This window comes from Cervus canadensis, chromosome 1, assembly GCF_019320065.1.
Source record: "Cervus canadensis isolate Bull #8, Minnesota chromosome 1, ASM1932006v1, whole genome shotgun sequence".
Taxonomy (NCBI): domain Eukaryota; kingdom Metazoa; phylum Chordata; class Mammalia; order Artiodactyla; family Cervidae; genus Cervus; species Cervus canadensis.
Genome location: NC_057386.1, coordinates 113,259,381 through 113,272,242, shown reverse-complemented (window position 1 = coordinate 113,272,242; position 12,862 = coordinate 113,259,381). Strand labels below are relative to the sequence as shown.

General features: G+C 51.2%; 1 long non-coding RNA gene across 1 annotated transcript; it reads left to right on the top strand.

Annotated features, from left to right (window-relative positions):
* The first annotated feature begins 1,241 nt into the window (after positions 1–1,241).
* On the top strand, positions 1,242–12,381 carry LOC122421005. Its single transcript, XR_006263427.1, has 3 exons — positions 1,242–1,342; positions 3,107–3,340; positions 11,156–12,381. It is a non-coding gene; the product is annotated as an uncharacterized LOC122421005 (long non-coding RNA).
* The last annotated feature ends 481 nt before the right edge of the window (positions 12,382–12,862 follow it).

The following is a 12,862-nucleotide window of genomic DNA, read 5'->3' as shown; positions in this document are numbered from 1 at the left end:
GTAGTTTTCTCCTAATGTAAATAATGCTGCATGGAAGATCCTCCTAGCCACATCCATGTTGTGCATATTCACGTTCATTTTCTTTACCACTCCATCCTTACTAAGTAACATCATTAAGTCAAAGAATAGCCAAAGGGTGAGGCTCTGAGGGCAGGAGGCATGATCCCCACTTCACAAGAAGAAAAACGGCTAGTAGAGTTATCAGAACCCGAGCCAGGTCTCCTGCGCCATCCGCCCCAAACCTTCCCTCCCACAGGTCCACCTGGGTCTCATACCATCAGAGGAAAAACCAACCCTACAGCCTCCGGAATCCTATGAGGAGCGGAGGACTGGGCAGAGAGAGAGAGAGGGAGGTGTGAATTACCTGCGCGGCTTTTAATTCTGTGTTCCGATTCTGCCTATGGGCCTGGAGAGGCCAACAGAGAGAACTGGTCCAAACAGAAGCGCCTCGCCCTTCCACCCCAGCCCAGAGGTCTCCTGCCAGCTAGCGGGGTGTCGCCTGAGAATCCCTTGTCAGACACACAAGCTGGTCTGTTCAGGCAATCAGACAAGCAGTGCCCACTGGGCTTCTGCTGATGGGCCGAAGGCTCTGTCCCGAAGGGCACCTGAGACCTTGCCAGAGGCTGAGGGTACGCTCTTGCCCTAGACTTCAGTTTTCCCGAATACAGAAGGAGGGTGGCGTGCAGTGACTGGCAACGCCGCGGGTGCGGCTTTCTGGGCATGAATCACAAGTTCCGGCTGGGACATCTTAGGAAAGTAGCTTAACCTCTCCGAACCTTTTATAGGTCAACAGAAATTTAACGGCGCCTACTGCGTGGGGGTGGACACTGCTTCGGGGCTGGGGGTGCCAAAGTGAACCAGCAACCACTGCTCCCCAGCAGCTCATGTCCAGGTTGGGGTCGAGGCTCAGACAATGCATGACCAGGCAAGGAAGCTGCCGATGGTGATAGGCACTCAGAAGAACAGAAACCCCGCAAATGGTGGAGAACGGCTGTGGGCGGGGCCACGGCTTTACACGTGGGTCTCCCCGAGGCCGACACGTCTGAGATGAAACCGTGATAAACGAAGGACAATGGAAGTGGGAGAGGCGCTCGCGTTCTCCATCCTGGAGACAAAACCGGAATCAACCAGTGAGCTCAGAAATGCTCGGTATAGGATCCAGCCCCGGGGCGGGGGGTCTGATGTAATGCCTTTGGGGGCGGGGCCTGGGCATCAGCATTTTTAAAAAAGCTTTCCAGAAGGTTCTAACGTGCACCCAGGGTTGGAAACTAGCAATTTCCGTTTCCAGGACAGTTTTTCAGGTGCGGGGGTGTGGAGAAGAAGCAGAAACAAAGGCTCAGAGGTGAGCTAGGGTTTGTCCTGTTTCCCCCGGAAGGGAGAACAGCCGTGGAGAGTATTGAGCAGCGGTGGGCAGGGCGGGGCCGGGCGAGCACGCGGCTGGAGGAGAGACGGGATTCGTGTTCGGGCTGTGCGGGGAAACCCGGGGCACCTCAGCTGTCTTCTTAGTAAAATGGGCTCATGAGGCTTCCGACCTCAGCACATCATGAGAACGGAGAAGCCTGAGACGCAGAGAGTCAGCGCCAAGCCTGAGGGCGGCCCCAGGGGAAACAAAGAGAGCCGGTGGTTGCCGGGCTGCCGGGTTGAGTTCGGGGTGATACGAGGGTCAGGCCACTGAAGAGCAAAGGCCGCGGTCTGGGGTGTCCCCACAGACCTCCGTGGAAGACACGCCCGTCCAGCTGCTTCTTAACACAGGGCTTCCAAAGACACCGTGGTTCTCGCGTTGGTCAAAACTGCAAAGGCGTGTCTGTGCGCTGAAGCTTCTGACAAGTCCTGCAGTCAAGAACTTTCTTACTGAATCTGTTCAAACTTAGAGAAGCAAGGCTGGTTTGACCTCCCGGTGCAGGGGGGTAGGGGAAATGTCCCCGCTGCTCAGGGAGCCTCTCCAGACCTTCCCTATAGTGGTCCTCCTCTCCTCTCCCCATCCATCTCCCTTCTGTCACCCAGGGCTTTCTCCCTCATAGCACTGGTCATGAGGTGAACTTAACTTGCTTGTTCATTTGTTTACTGGTTACATATAGACAGGGACATGGTCCATCTTAAAGGCTGCGTGATTCCTGGGTGTTTAAAAATTATTGGTTGAATGAAGAAGTGGAAAGGTGGGAGCAAGAGAGAAGAGGGGAGAAAGAAGTGGGAAGCAGAAAGCAGGGTGAAAAGATGGAAGGAAGGAGCGAAGGAGGGCAGGAAAGGAGGGAGGGAGGGAAGGGGATTAGAAGAACTGGTGTTTCACAAGCTCAGGTGGTTCCTGAACTTTTTTTTTTTTTTGCCACACACGTGTTTATTGCACTAGGAATGCCACTTGAGACAGAAAACAAAGCCCACAGGCGGTGGTGGGCTGACCCTGTTACAGAGGGAAGTGACCAGCAGCAGTCAAAGCCCCAGACTGCCTTAGTGCTCGTCCATCTACATACACCATCCGATTGATTCACTTAAAAAAAAAAAAGTCCAGCTTCTTACCTTCCCCCAGACAGCGGCAAGCTGATTACATGCACACGCTGGGCACTGCATGGCACTGTGTCATGGTTTTGCAGCCACAGCCAGGCCCGAAGTCTGCTGTTGGCACCTAGAACCCACCCGGGTGGTTGCTCAGCCCGTCTGCCTCCTGCGCTGAGAGCCGCGGGTCCTCCAAGCACCAGCAGAACAGCCGGGCAAGGCTGCAAAGCCCGTGGTAGCGCCCTAGATCTGCATGAAAACATATGGATCTGAGAGGTGTGGGAGTCTGTCTTTTTTAAATTGCATCAAACCCTTCCCTTGCCTTGAGAGCCCTACATTTTTCAAAGCCACCGAACCTGGTGCCAGGCTGCAGTTTGCCTTTCCCGTTCACCTGCCTTCAGAGCGCCGAAAAATAATGAACACCCCCCCCCCAACCTCCCCTCCAGCCTGCAAAAGGCAGAAGGAAAACAAGCAGCCGCCTTCTTCCTAACCATTTAACATGTCTTGACGCCTTCTCTTCCCCCAAAGAAGGAACTGGCTTTTTTTTTTTTATATATATATTCGTCTTTTTGCAAGAGGTGTTTGCGGCGTGCAGATCAAACCCCTTTATTCCCAGTTTCTTGTAGGTGCCTGTGTTCTGGGACTTCAGAATGCCACGTGGGGAAGACAAGGCTGGGTCCCGTGGAGAACAAGACAAGGCACTGGCTTGCCGATGGGGTTTCCATCCATCCATTCATTCGTTCACTCACTGAGTTCCTGCTCTGGGCCTGGCTCTGTGTCCTGGGCACCAGGAACATGGACACACGTTGCAATGAAGCCAGCTTCAAGGAGACTGCCCTTCAACTTGCAGGTGTGAACCCTAGTTTATCTTCTAACAGGAAAGCTAATTGAAAAGCTCCATTAGCAAAGGCAAGCCCAAAGAACCCTTTGAATGCCTGTAGGGAAAAATTGGAAGAGGAGATGGGGGGTGGGGGGCGGCGTGAGGCAAGGAGCCAGAAGCACCAGGCATGTTTGATTCAGGCCTCACCTGTTACCTGGCAAGTAGGCACGAATATTCCCATTTTACAGCCCTTGCCAATAGGAAAACTGAGGCCTGGAGAGATGAACAGGCTGGACTAAGCTCACGCAGCAGGAAGGTGGGCACAGGTCCTCCCATGGGTCAGCAAACGGCTAAGACCACAGTGATTATACTATGTTCACAGCAGGATGGGAGGGGGTGCGAAGGGGGTCCCCAACTTCATCTCCTTTTGCTCCTAAGTACTTGAGTCATGCACTCCCTGTGAGCAGGATGGAGTAGGTTTTCTTATTGTCCCTGTTTTGCAAATGAGGATATTTAGGCTCAGAGAGGCTCTCAGTTTTCTTAAGGTCGCACAGCAGTAAAAAAAACCTGGATCCATTTCAATGCTCCCTCCAACTCATGTTTCCATCTCTCTCTCTCTGTCTCTCACACACACACACACACACACACACACACACAGAGTCAGTTCAGCTTAATTCCACCCACAGCAGCCTGAGGACACTTTGAGCCCCAAGTGTGGCTTTTCCCGACAAAGCCAGCCCTCAATTATTGGGAAGTGCCTCCCCCCAGCCATTTCTGAATCCATCTGAGAAAAATACATAAAGCTGGGGCCGGACTCTCCGGTGATGAGATGACGGCAGTGGATGGAGAAGGAGGTCAGATGGCTTTGCGGTGGCGCTGGTGAGAACACACACCCTTTTCTGGTGGCTCCCGGGGTTCAGGCAGCACCGCATGGGGAGCCCTGGAGAAGTGCCTGTCATCGAATCTGCAGAGAACTCAGCCTTCCCCATTCCTTCCTTCCATTTGCTCTCCTTACTTTTTTGTTAAAGCAGCGCTGCCTCTGGGATGGTGCAGAGGAGATGAAGGTGATGGGGATGGTGGGAGGACACATGTTTCAGAGTCACATGGGGCTGGAAAAACAGTGTTGAGGGAAGACAGGCTCTGTATCAGGGTCAGGTCAGCAAAGGACTGCCTATACAGGTCTCTGTCGAAAAAACCCAGATAATCCATCTTGCCTTGGGTCGTCCCCAGCTGTCATCTCCCTTCCCCCACTGCTCCTCTACCTGTTATTTTTGTTTTAAATGGAGAGCAGGAGCCTTGAAACAGAAACATTGCCTCCAAATTTGGGGGAAGCGGATAACGAGGCCAGTCTGGTAATTTCACACGGGTGACAAGAGAAACAACTTACGCGACTGACTGACAGTTGCCATGTACGAAACAGAACCTTCTGGAAAGGCTCCTGGGCTGGCTGGGGAGGGGGTGGGAGGGGGTGGGGCGGAGGCTGAGAGCTCTTTGAAGGAGGGGGTGGTGGTGACTGGGGGGGCGTGGAGGAGACCCGGTGGCCCTGTCACCCCTGCCCACAATCTGTGGGGTCTTCACCACCTCATCAGACATTCGAGCTGACAACGGTGCGAAATTGAAATTGTAGAGTTGATTAAATGATGTATTTAAGGCTTCATAAAAGGAGGGGGCGGGTTGGGGGTCGGCAGGGGGGGCGGGTGGAGTTGGAGAGATGAAGGAAGAGGGAGCAAGATGAGGAGGTAGGGGGAGAGGGGGATGGAGAGAGACGGAAAGACGGCAAGAAAGATGGGGAGAGAGGCTGCAGGAAGCAGAGGGTGGAAGGGGCCCAGTGAAGTGGGGGGGGGGGCGGCGGGGGCGGGGATGTGTTCCCTCCCTCCCCTGCAATGGGGGGAGGGTTTATCTCACCAGGAGCAGCAGGCTCAGTCACTGATCTAATCAAATTATTCAGCATTAAAAAACTGCCAAGACATTCCAGTACTTTAGCTTCCAGAGCCCCAGCTGGGATCAAATGCTAATCAACATCGCGGCGCTATTTATTCCCACTGTCAGGCTGCTGCGTGTTTGTTTTCCGAGGCCTGCATACTAAAACCGGAGGAGGCGAGGTGGCTCCGGCCGGTGGCAAGGGGCTGAGGAGCCAGGGCTGGTCAGGAGGAGGTCGGGGTCAGGGTGGGTGCAGGCAGGAGATGGGGGGAGCCACCAGAAGCACCCACGGAGCCAGGGAAGTGGCCTCTAAACAGCTCCTCCTGGACCCAGGCATCATGTCCTGGTCAGCCTTGCACCCGCCCATCTCCCCTCTCAGGAGTCCCGGGTCAGGGTGAGTCAGCTGCCAGTTTGGTCTCAGGGCTGCGACTCGGGCGCTGTGACCCCTGGCAGCTGGCTTCCCCTCTCTCAACTTCCTTCCACTCCCTCCTCTGTTACATGGGGCCCTGAAACCCCTCCCACCGTCAGGATTCAGATTCAAGGAGAGGGAGGTGATAAAAGACACGGGACCTGATCGCAGAGCTCAGCCTTGGCTGTGTGACTTTGCCCGAGGGACTTCCCCTCTCTGTGCCTCAGTTTCTTCCTTTATAAAGTGGGGGATGTCAAGAGTGCCAATCCCGTGGGGTGATCTATTGTGACGTGTAAGGGGAGTTATTAGACAGAAAGCATACGGGGCACCCTCAGTGGATGTTAAGAATAACTATCAGCTCTTAACATTTTCGCAAGCGTTGGGTGAAATAACACGTGGAAAATTCAGCAGGGGAACTGGAAGAGAGGAGGTTTGATGATGGTGGTGATCGAGATGAAAGGATGAATGAGTGGCTCACACTATCACTGTTTAAAGGATGCTAAGCCCTATTGCTCTTCCTGCCCTTATGTTTCTCCTGCATCCTTCCCTGGATCTCCATCAGCAGGGCCTCCAGCCCAGGCAGAGAGGGTCAGACTTCCCAGGACGCCCCCAGGGCCTTGGGGATTTCTTCTCTGCAGGGGCTGCAGAAGCCAGGAGGGGAGGAGGACTCAGCCCAGATTCGCCCCTGAACTTGGCACCCCTCTCGTGGGATCCCGCCCCTGGCCCATTCCCTGAAGGTCATGGCGCTGGATGGGGGGTGGGGGTGGGGGGGAGACTAATTAATTTCCTTTGTTTTTCAGAGTTTCATTTTTTAAATTACAGCCTTCCCTCCTCTCTAATAAATACTCAACAATTAAAGCTTTTTTTCCCAAAGTGTGATTTCAACATTTCAATGTCCCTCCCCTCCTGTCACCTTCGCTGCCATAAACAGATTCGTAAAAACTGCTTTTGACGCCCCAGCTGCCATTAGGCACTTAAAATCCCGTAATTATCATCCTATCATGGGCCTGTTAACGAGCAGTAAAAATAAGGCCATTGAATATGGTAATTTATTCGTAAATTAGCCTAATGAGAATAGGTTTCAGACACTGTTTACTTGCGGGCTGCCTACGCCTGGCCAAGGCAGCGGCGACGGGGGGAACGCGCCTGGGAGGATGGCCTGGCGTGGGCAGTGAGCCCGAAGGGTGGCGATGTCCCCGCCCCCCCCGGGGGGCTCTGCACCCAGGTCTTTGAGTCTGTTCCCTCCATCCAGGCAGTTCCTGGCTCCTGTGGGCCATGGGACAAGTGACAGCCCTGCCTGCTGCCCACCAGGCTCAAGAGAGAAAGACGTGGCCTTGGCACGCGTGTCAGGGCTTGTGGTCAGTGCTGACAGCGGTTGGGAAACCCTTAGGAGCTGGGGGACCTTGGGCAAATCATCATGTAGTCCTCGGTCTTCTCATCTGTAAAATCGGATGAATGCGTCAGCTAATGGAGCCATTAAAAATATTTTAAAGATCAATTGGGGTATGTGTAAATGCTTAAAACAGTGCCTGGCATATGGTAGGTGCTTTATACACATAATTATGGTCATTATGGGCTTCCCAGGTGGCTCAGATGGTAGACAATCTACCTTCCATGCAGGAGATGTGGGTTCAGTCCCTAGGTTGTGAAGATCCCCTGGGGAAGGGAGCAGCTATCCACCCCAATATCCTCGCCTGGAGAATCCCATGGACAGAGGAGCCTGGCAGGACTACAGTCCATGGGGTCACAAAGAGTAGGACACGACTAACACTTTCACTTCCCTTGACTTCTTGGTGATTATAAATATCAGGGCATCAGCAAAGATAATCCAGAGCTGACTGACTTGCCCGTAGAAGGTATCCCTACAATTTATTATTGGTTGAATCCCAGCAAAAGCCACATCTGCCTGGAATTACAGAATGTGACCTTATTCAAAAATGGGGTAATAATAAATAGGAGGTCATACTAGATTAGAAAGTGAAAGTGTTAGTTGAAAGTGAAAGAGTCGTGTCTGACTCTTTGTGACCCCAAGGACTGTAGCCCACCAGGCTTCTTAGTCCCTGGGATTCTCTACGCAAGAACACTGGAGTGGGTTGCTATTCCCTTCTCCAGGGCATCTTCCTGACCCAGGGACTGAACCCAGGTCTCCTTCATTGCAGGCAGATTCTTTACCATCTGAACCACCAGCAAAGTCCCCTATAGTAGATTAGATAAGTAAGTAAGTAAGTAAAGTCGCTCAGTCATGTCCAACTCTTTGCAACCCCATGGACTGTAGCCTACCGGGCCCCTCTGTTCATGGGACTCTCCAGGCAAGAGTACTGGAGTGGGTTGCCATTTCCTTCTCCAAGGGATCTTCCCGACCCAGGGATTGAACCCGGGACTCCAGCATTGCAGACAGATGCTTTACCATCTGAGAAGATAAGCATGCCAGTCAAGGACTCAGGATTCATACTAGATAAGAGTGAGCCGTAAGTCCTTGACTGGTGCCCTTATTAGAAGGAGAGGAGACACACAGCCCAGAAAAGGAGACAGAAGCTGGAGGGACGTGGTCACAAGCCAAGGAGTACCTGGGGCCACTGGAAGCTGGAAGAGGCAGGGAGGCTCCTCCACTAGAGAAGTGGGAGTCAGTCATGAGGCCAAGATTTGGGCCTGAATACCTGGGAGATTGGAGGTACGGTCTCCTGAGATTTGGCATTGGCTTACATGTGGGCTGAAGAAGAGCCTGGGGCCAGAGCCGCATCACAAGCCCAACCTCTAACATTCAGTCAGGTTCCCTGAGGGCAGGAACTCTGTCCACTCAGTTTGCTGTAGCATATTTGTTGAACAAATATCCAACCTTGGAGTGTAGTTGGGTCTTCTTCTCAATGGTGATAGAACGTTTAACTCAGAGGGGGGACAGCCTAAGCAAATTAATACAGGGAAAGGGTTAGAGGGGGATGTGATGGAGGCAAGGGGATGACCCTGGGAGGCAGTTTCATTCACTGCTCAGAAGGAATAAGCAGAAGGCTGCAAGAAGCAAGGATGCCAAGTATAGCTATTCAGGTTGCTGACTGCATAAGGGCCTTATAGAGTCACAGATCCTGGGGCAGGGCTTGAAGAAGGGGTTTCCTTTTTGCAGATGTCCTGTGTGGACTGTGTCTAATATGATAGGAAGCAGCCCCTGTTTCTGATCCCGCTAGCCTGGAACTCAATGCAGTAACCGACTACTACAAGCAGGCTGTGCCCAACGGCCCTGGACTCTTGAGACAGTCTCCCGCCTCTCCACTCTCAGGAACCCTGGCGCCTAGCATCACACCTCAGTGGGGAAGCTGACCCAGCCCAGCTCCCACGGAAGGCAGCACCTTTGGGACCTCCGCCGAACCCAGCCTTTTGGATGACTCAGATCTTTGCCCCCTGGAGCGTCCCCGGTCTCACAGAGCCATCATTGCTCTATTTCTCTCTCTGCAACTCATTCTCCCTCCTCCTCCCTCTCCCTCCCCCTCCTTCTCCTTTTCCCCTGACCCCATGACCCCAGCTCAGGTTCGTTCAGGTTCCCAGGCATCCTTTGCTGTCCAGCGCAAGTGCCAGGTGTGCGCAAACCCACCTTCTCAGGAACACCTTGCCGTAACTCTGACCCTCTCCTTTTCACGAAAAAGAGAAATGGGGCTCAGAGATGCGCAGTGACTTATCTGAGGTCACACAGCCCAGAGCAGGCAGAGCTGTGGCTCAAACTGGTATCTGTTTCCTAGTTCAGAGACTTCCCTCTGACGGTGGCCATCAGTCAGGAACAGCCGCCCATTCAAACACCAGCACCTGCACTGGAGCATTCAGTCCCCTGCAGCCATGCAGGCGAAACCCACCTAGGTTTCTATTTGCTTCTTGGGGTGCACGTTTTAATGAGCTCACCCCTCAGCTCGGAAAAGGTCCCCATGAAGACGGAGTGTGAGCAGTCAGAACCTGGATTAGATCTCTTCTAGAAACCAGAGGAGATGTGTAGCTTAGCCTTCCAAATCCATAGCTTAAACCGCCATCTGTGCAGGTCCACATAGAAGTCTGGACCCCTGGGCAATATTTTTAAAAAATCGCACAGGCTTTGCCCAAAGCAGCCTCGTAACGCCCCTTCGTGGCCCCGTCGCCTCGACGTCTGCTGGGGACCTAGGCCATTTTTCTTCCATCCCCTGACAGAGGCTGCAAGTTTTCACGGGCAATGGTGATGAGGTTTCCAACCGACTTTTGACCAAACGGATTTCCAACTGCATTTGAAAAGGAAAATATCTTTCCAATGTACCAAATAATGAAAAATGACTGGGCGAGTTTATAACTGTTGATTTAGCCACCAGACTCCCCGCTTACCCCGCCAGCCCTGACTCTGGTTCTCGGGAGGTTTTCATCGAGCATTAATTCACTCTCTTTCTCAGCGCACAAAGAAATAGGCCCTTCTGAATCCATTCGGCAAAGCATTAGCTTCAAGGCCTGTTGGAAATGGTTTAGCATCTGCTCTTAATAGACGTCTCAGTGAACGAGATGGGCAAGGGCTGAACGAGGACACACAGCGTCAGGAAACAAACATCAGCTCTCGGAGCGGGGTTGGATTTGGGGGGCACCCAGGGCACACAGAAGTGGAGGCCCTCGGGGCGGAACTAAGCCACCCTTGAGCCCTTCAACCTACCCGTGAAGCCACGAGAAAAGGTTTCCCTCTGGTGCTGCACCTTCAGATAATGCAGAGAGCTTTTAAAAATCAAGATGCCCGATGCTGAAATTTAATGAAACACGGAGGGTTCCCATAATACTCTCTGCCCCCACACATGCATAACCTTTCCCACCATCAACATCCCCCCTCAGGATAGAATACTTCTTACAGTTGAGAAGCCTACAGCGGTACCTAACTATCACCCAAAGTCCATAGTTCAAATTAAGATTCACTCTTGATGTTTGTACAGTCTATGGGTTTGGAAAAGTTTATAACGATATACCCATTCTTATAATCTCATACAGATTATTTTCACTGCCCTAAAAATCGTCTGTGCTCTTCCTGTTTATTACTACTTCTCTTTTAATCCATGGCAACCACCAATCTTTTTATTGTCTCCATAAGTTTTTTTCCTTTTCCAGAATGTTAAATAGTTGGAATCATATGGTATGAAGTCTTTTCATATTGGCTTCTTTCACGTATAAGTGTACATCTAAGGGGTTTTTTTCATATTTTTTTCATGGCTTGATAGCTTGTTTATGTTTAGTGCCGAATAATAGTCTACAGTGTGGATATACCAGAGTTTATTTATCTCTTCAACTACGGAGAGAATCTTGGTTGCTTCCTCTTTTAAATTTTTTTTTATTGGAGTATAGTTGATTTATAATTTTGTGTTATCTTGGTTACTTCCAAGTTTGGGGGGATTATGAATAAAAGTGCTATAAATATAATTTTTTTTAAAAATGCCTAATGGAGATGAATTCTAGCTAAATCCCTGATCAGTTATGTCAGAATCTCTGGAAAGGATCAGGAAATCAGAGTTTTGTTTGGTTTTTAATTACTGCAGGTGGTTCCATTGTGCAACCAAGATGGAGAACCAGTGAGCAAGGCTGCTGGACCAGCGGTTCTCAGAGTGAGTCCCATACCAGCAGCAGCGGCACCACCTGGGACCTTGTCAGCAATGCAGATTCCTGGGCCCTCCTCCCGTCAAGACCTGCCTTAGGTGTGACTGACCTCATCACACACTTCTGATGTGGTCTGTCATGTTCCAAGCAATTCACATGTTGGAACAAGTTTGGGAGCCGCTGAGCTGGCCCTTGTCAGAGTAGGGAATGTATATTTACTCTCTTGGGCAACCATCCATTCATTCACTCACAGTTGCTCATGGATTCGCCATGGTGATTGTCCTTCTAGGAGCCTAACACTGGGCCAGGTATTGGGCATCCAGTGATAAATGCAGATGTGGATCTTACATTTGAGGCGCTTAGAGTCTCCATGTGGAATTTCCCAGATAATAGAGGCAAAGGTGAAGATTGTCAAGGTCAGGGAAGGGTTTGACCTGAGCTTTCAGAGAACAGCCTGTTTCCCTCTGCTCTCTGCCTGCATGCATCCCCTGTGAGCAGCTAACATCACTGCTAAGAAATTCACCTGTGCGTTTTCTTACTGGGGCTTCCCAGGTGGCGCTGGTGGTAAAGAACCCACCTGCCAATGCAGGAGACATAGAGATGTGAGTTCGATCCTGGGTTGGGAAGATCCTCTGGAGGGGTGCATGGAAGCCCACTGCAGTATTCTTGCCTGGAGAATCCCATGGACAGAGGAGCTTGATGGGCTACAGTTCCTAGGGTCGCAAGGAGTCAGAAGCGACTTAGCACACATGCGCATTCTCTTACTGACCCAACATTCATTCCACAAATTCTTCCTTAAGCATCTACAGGGTACCATCCTCCATGCTAGAGGCTAGAGATTCCAGGAGGTCCAAGTCTCCCAAATTATAAACTCCAGAAGGTGGGAGGGCCCAGAGCAGACCATTCTTGTTAAAAGGTCCTTTGGTGACAAATAGCAGCATGGTTCTTTCCAACCTGGCCAGGGACCAGTCAGTTTCCTTCATCCCTTATAGATGCAGAAAAATGCATGAGTCAAGACTATGGTCTCTGTCCTGAGCAGCCTGGGTTTGCATCAGGTTTGTAGAACTACTAGCTGGTTGGCCTTGAGCAAGTTGCCTCTTTTCTGCACACCTCAGTTTCTTTATCTGTAGAATGGGAGTAAACACACTATCGACCTCATTGGGTTGTTACAAGAATTAATGAAAATTGGCAGAGCACTTAGAACAATGTCTGAAACATAGGTCTTATTAAGTCTTTGTTAGCTAAATCACAAACCTTACTTTTGAAACAGTTACTCGAAAATAAAATCCATTGTAAAACCAGATTGCTTTGCTTGTTCCATGATTGCCATAGGGGATTCATTTCACAAAGGGAAAAACTTGGGTAGCCGTGTGTTGAATTTGCTAAGAGTGAAGGAGTCGTGCTGCCGGCTTCTGACAGGTGCGGGAAGGGAACTTTGCTAGGAGGTATGGCAGGTTGCTGTGGAACACCCATCTCTGAAGGGTCTGGGAGCTCCTTGAACTCCCTGGTTTTGCCTCCATGTTCGTCTATCTTTTTCCTTTCTTTGCCCCCAAAGTCCTTGCAACACTGGGAGGTGAGAAGGTGTCTCAACTAAGACCTAGTAAGGGACACATGTCCTGCGTTCTTAACATCTCAGGACGGAAAATACT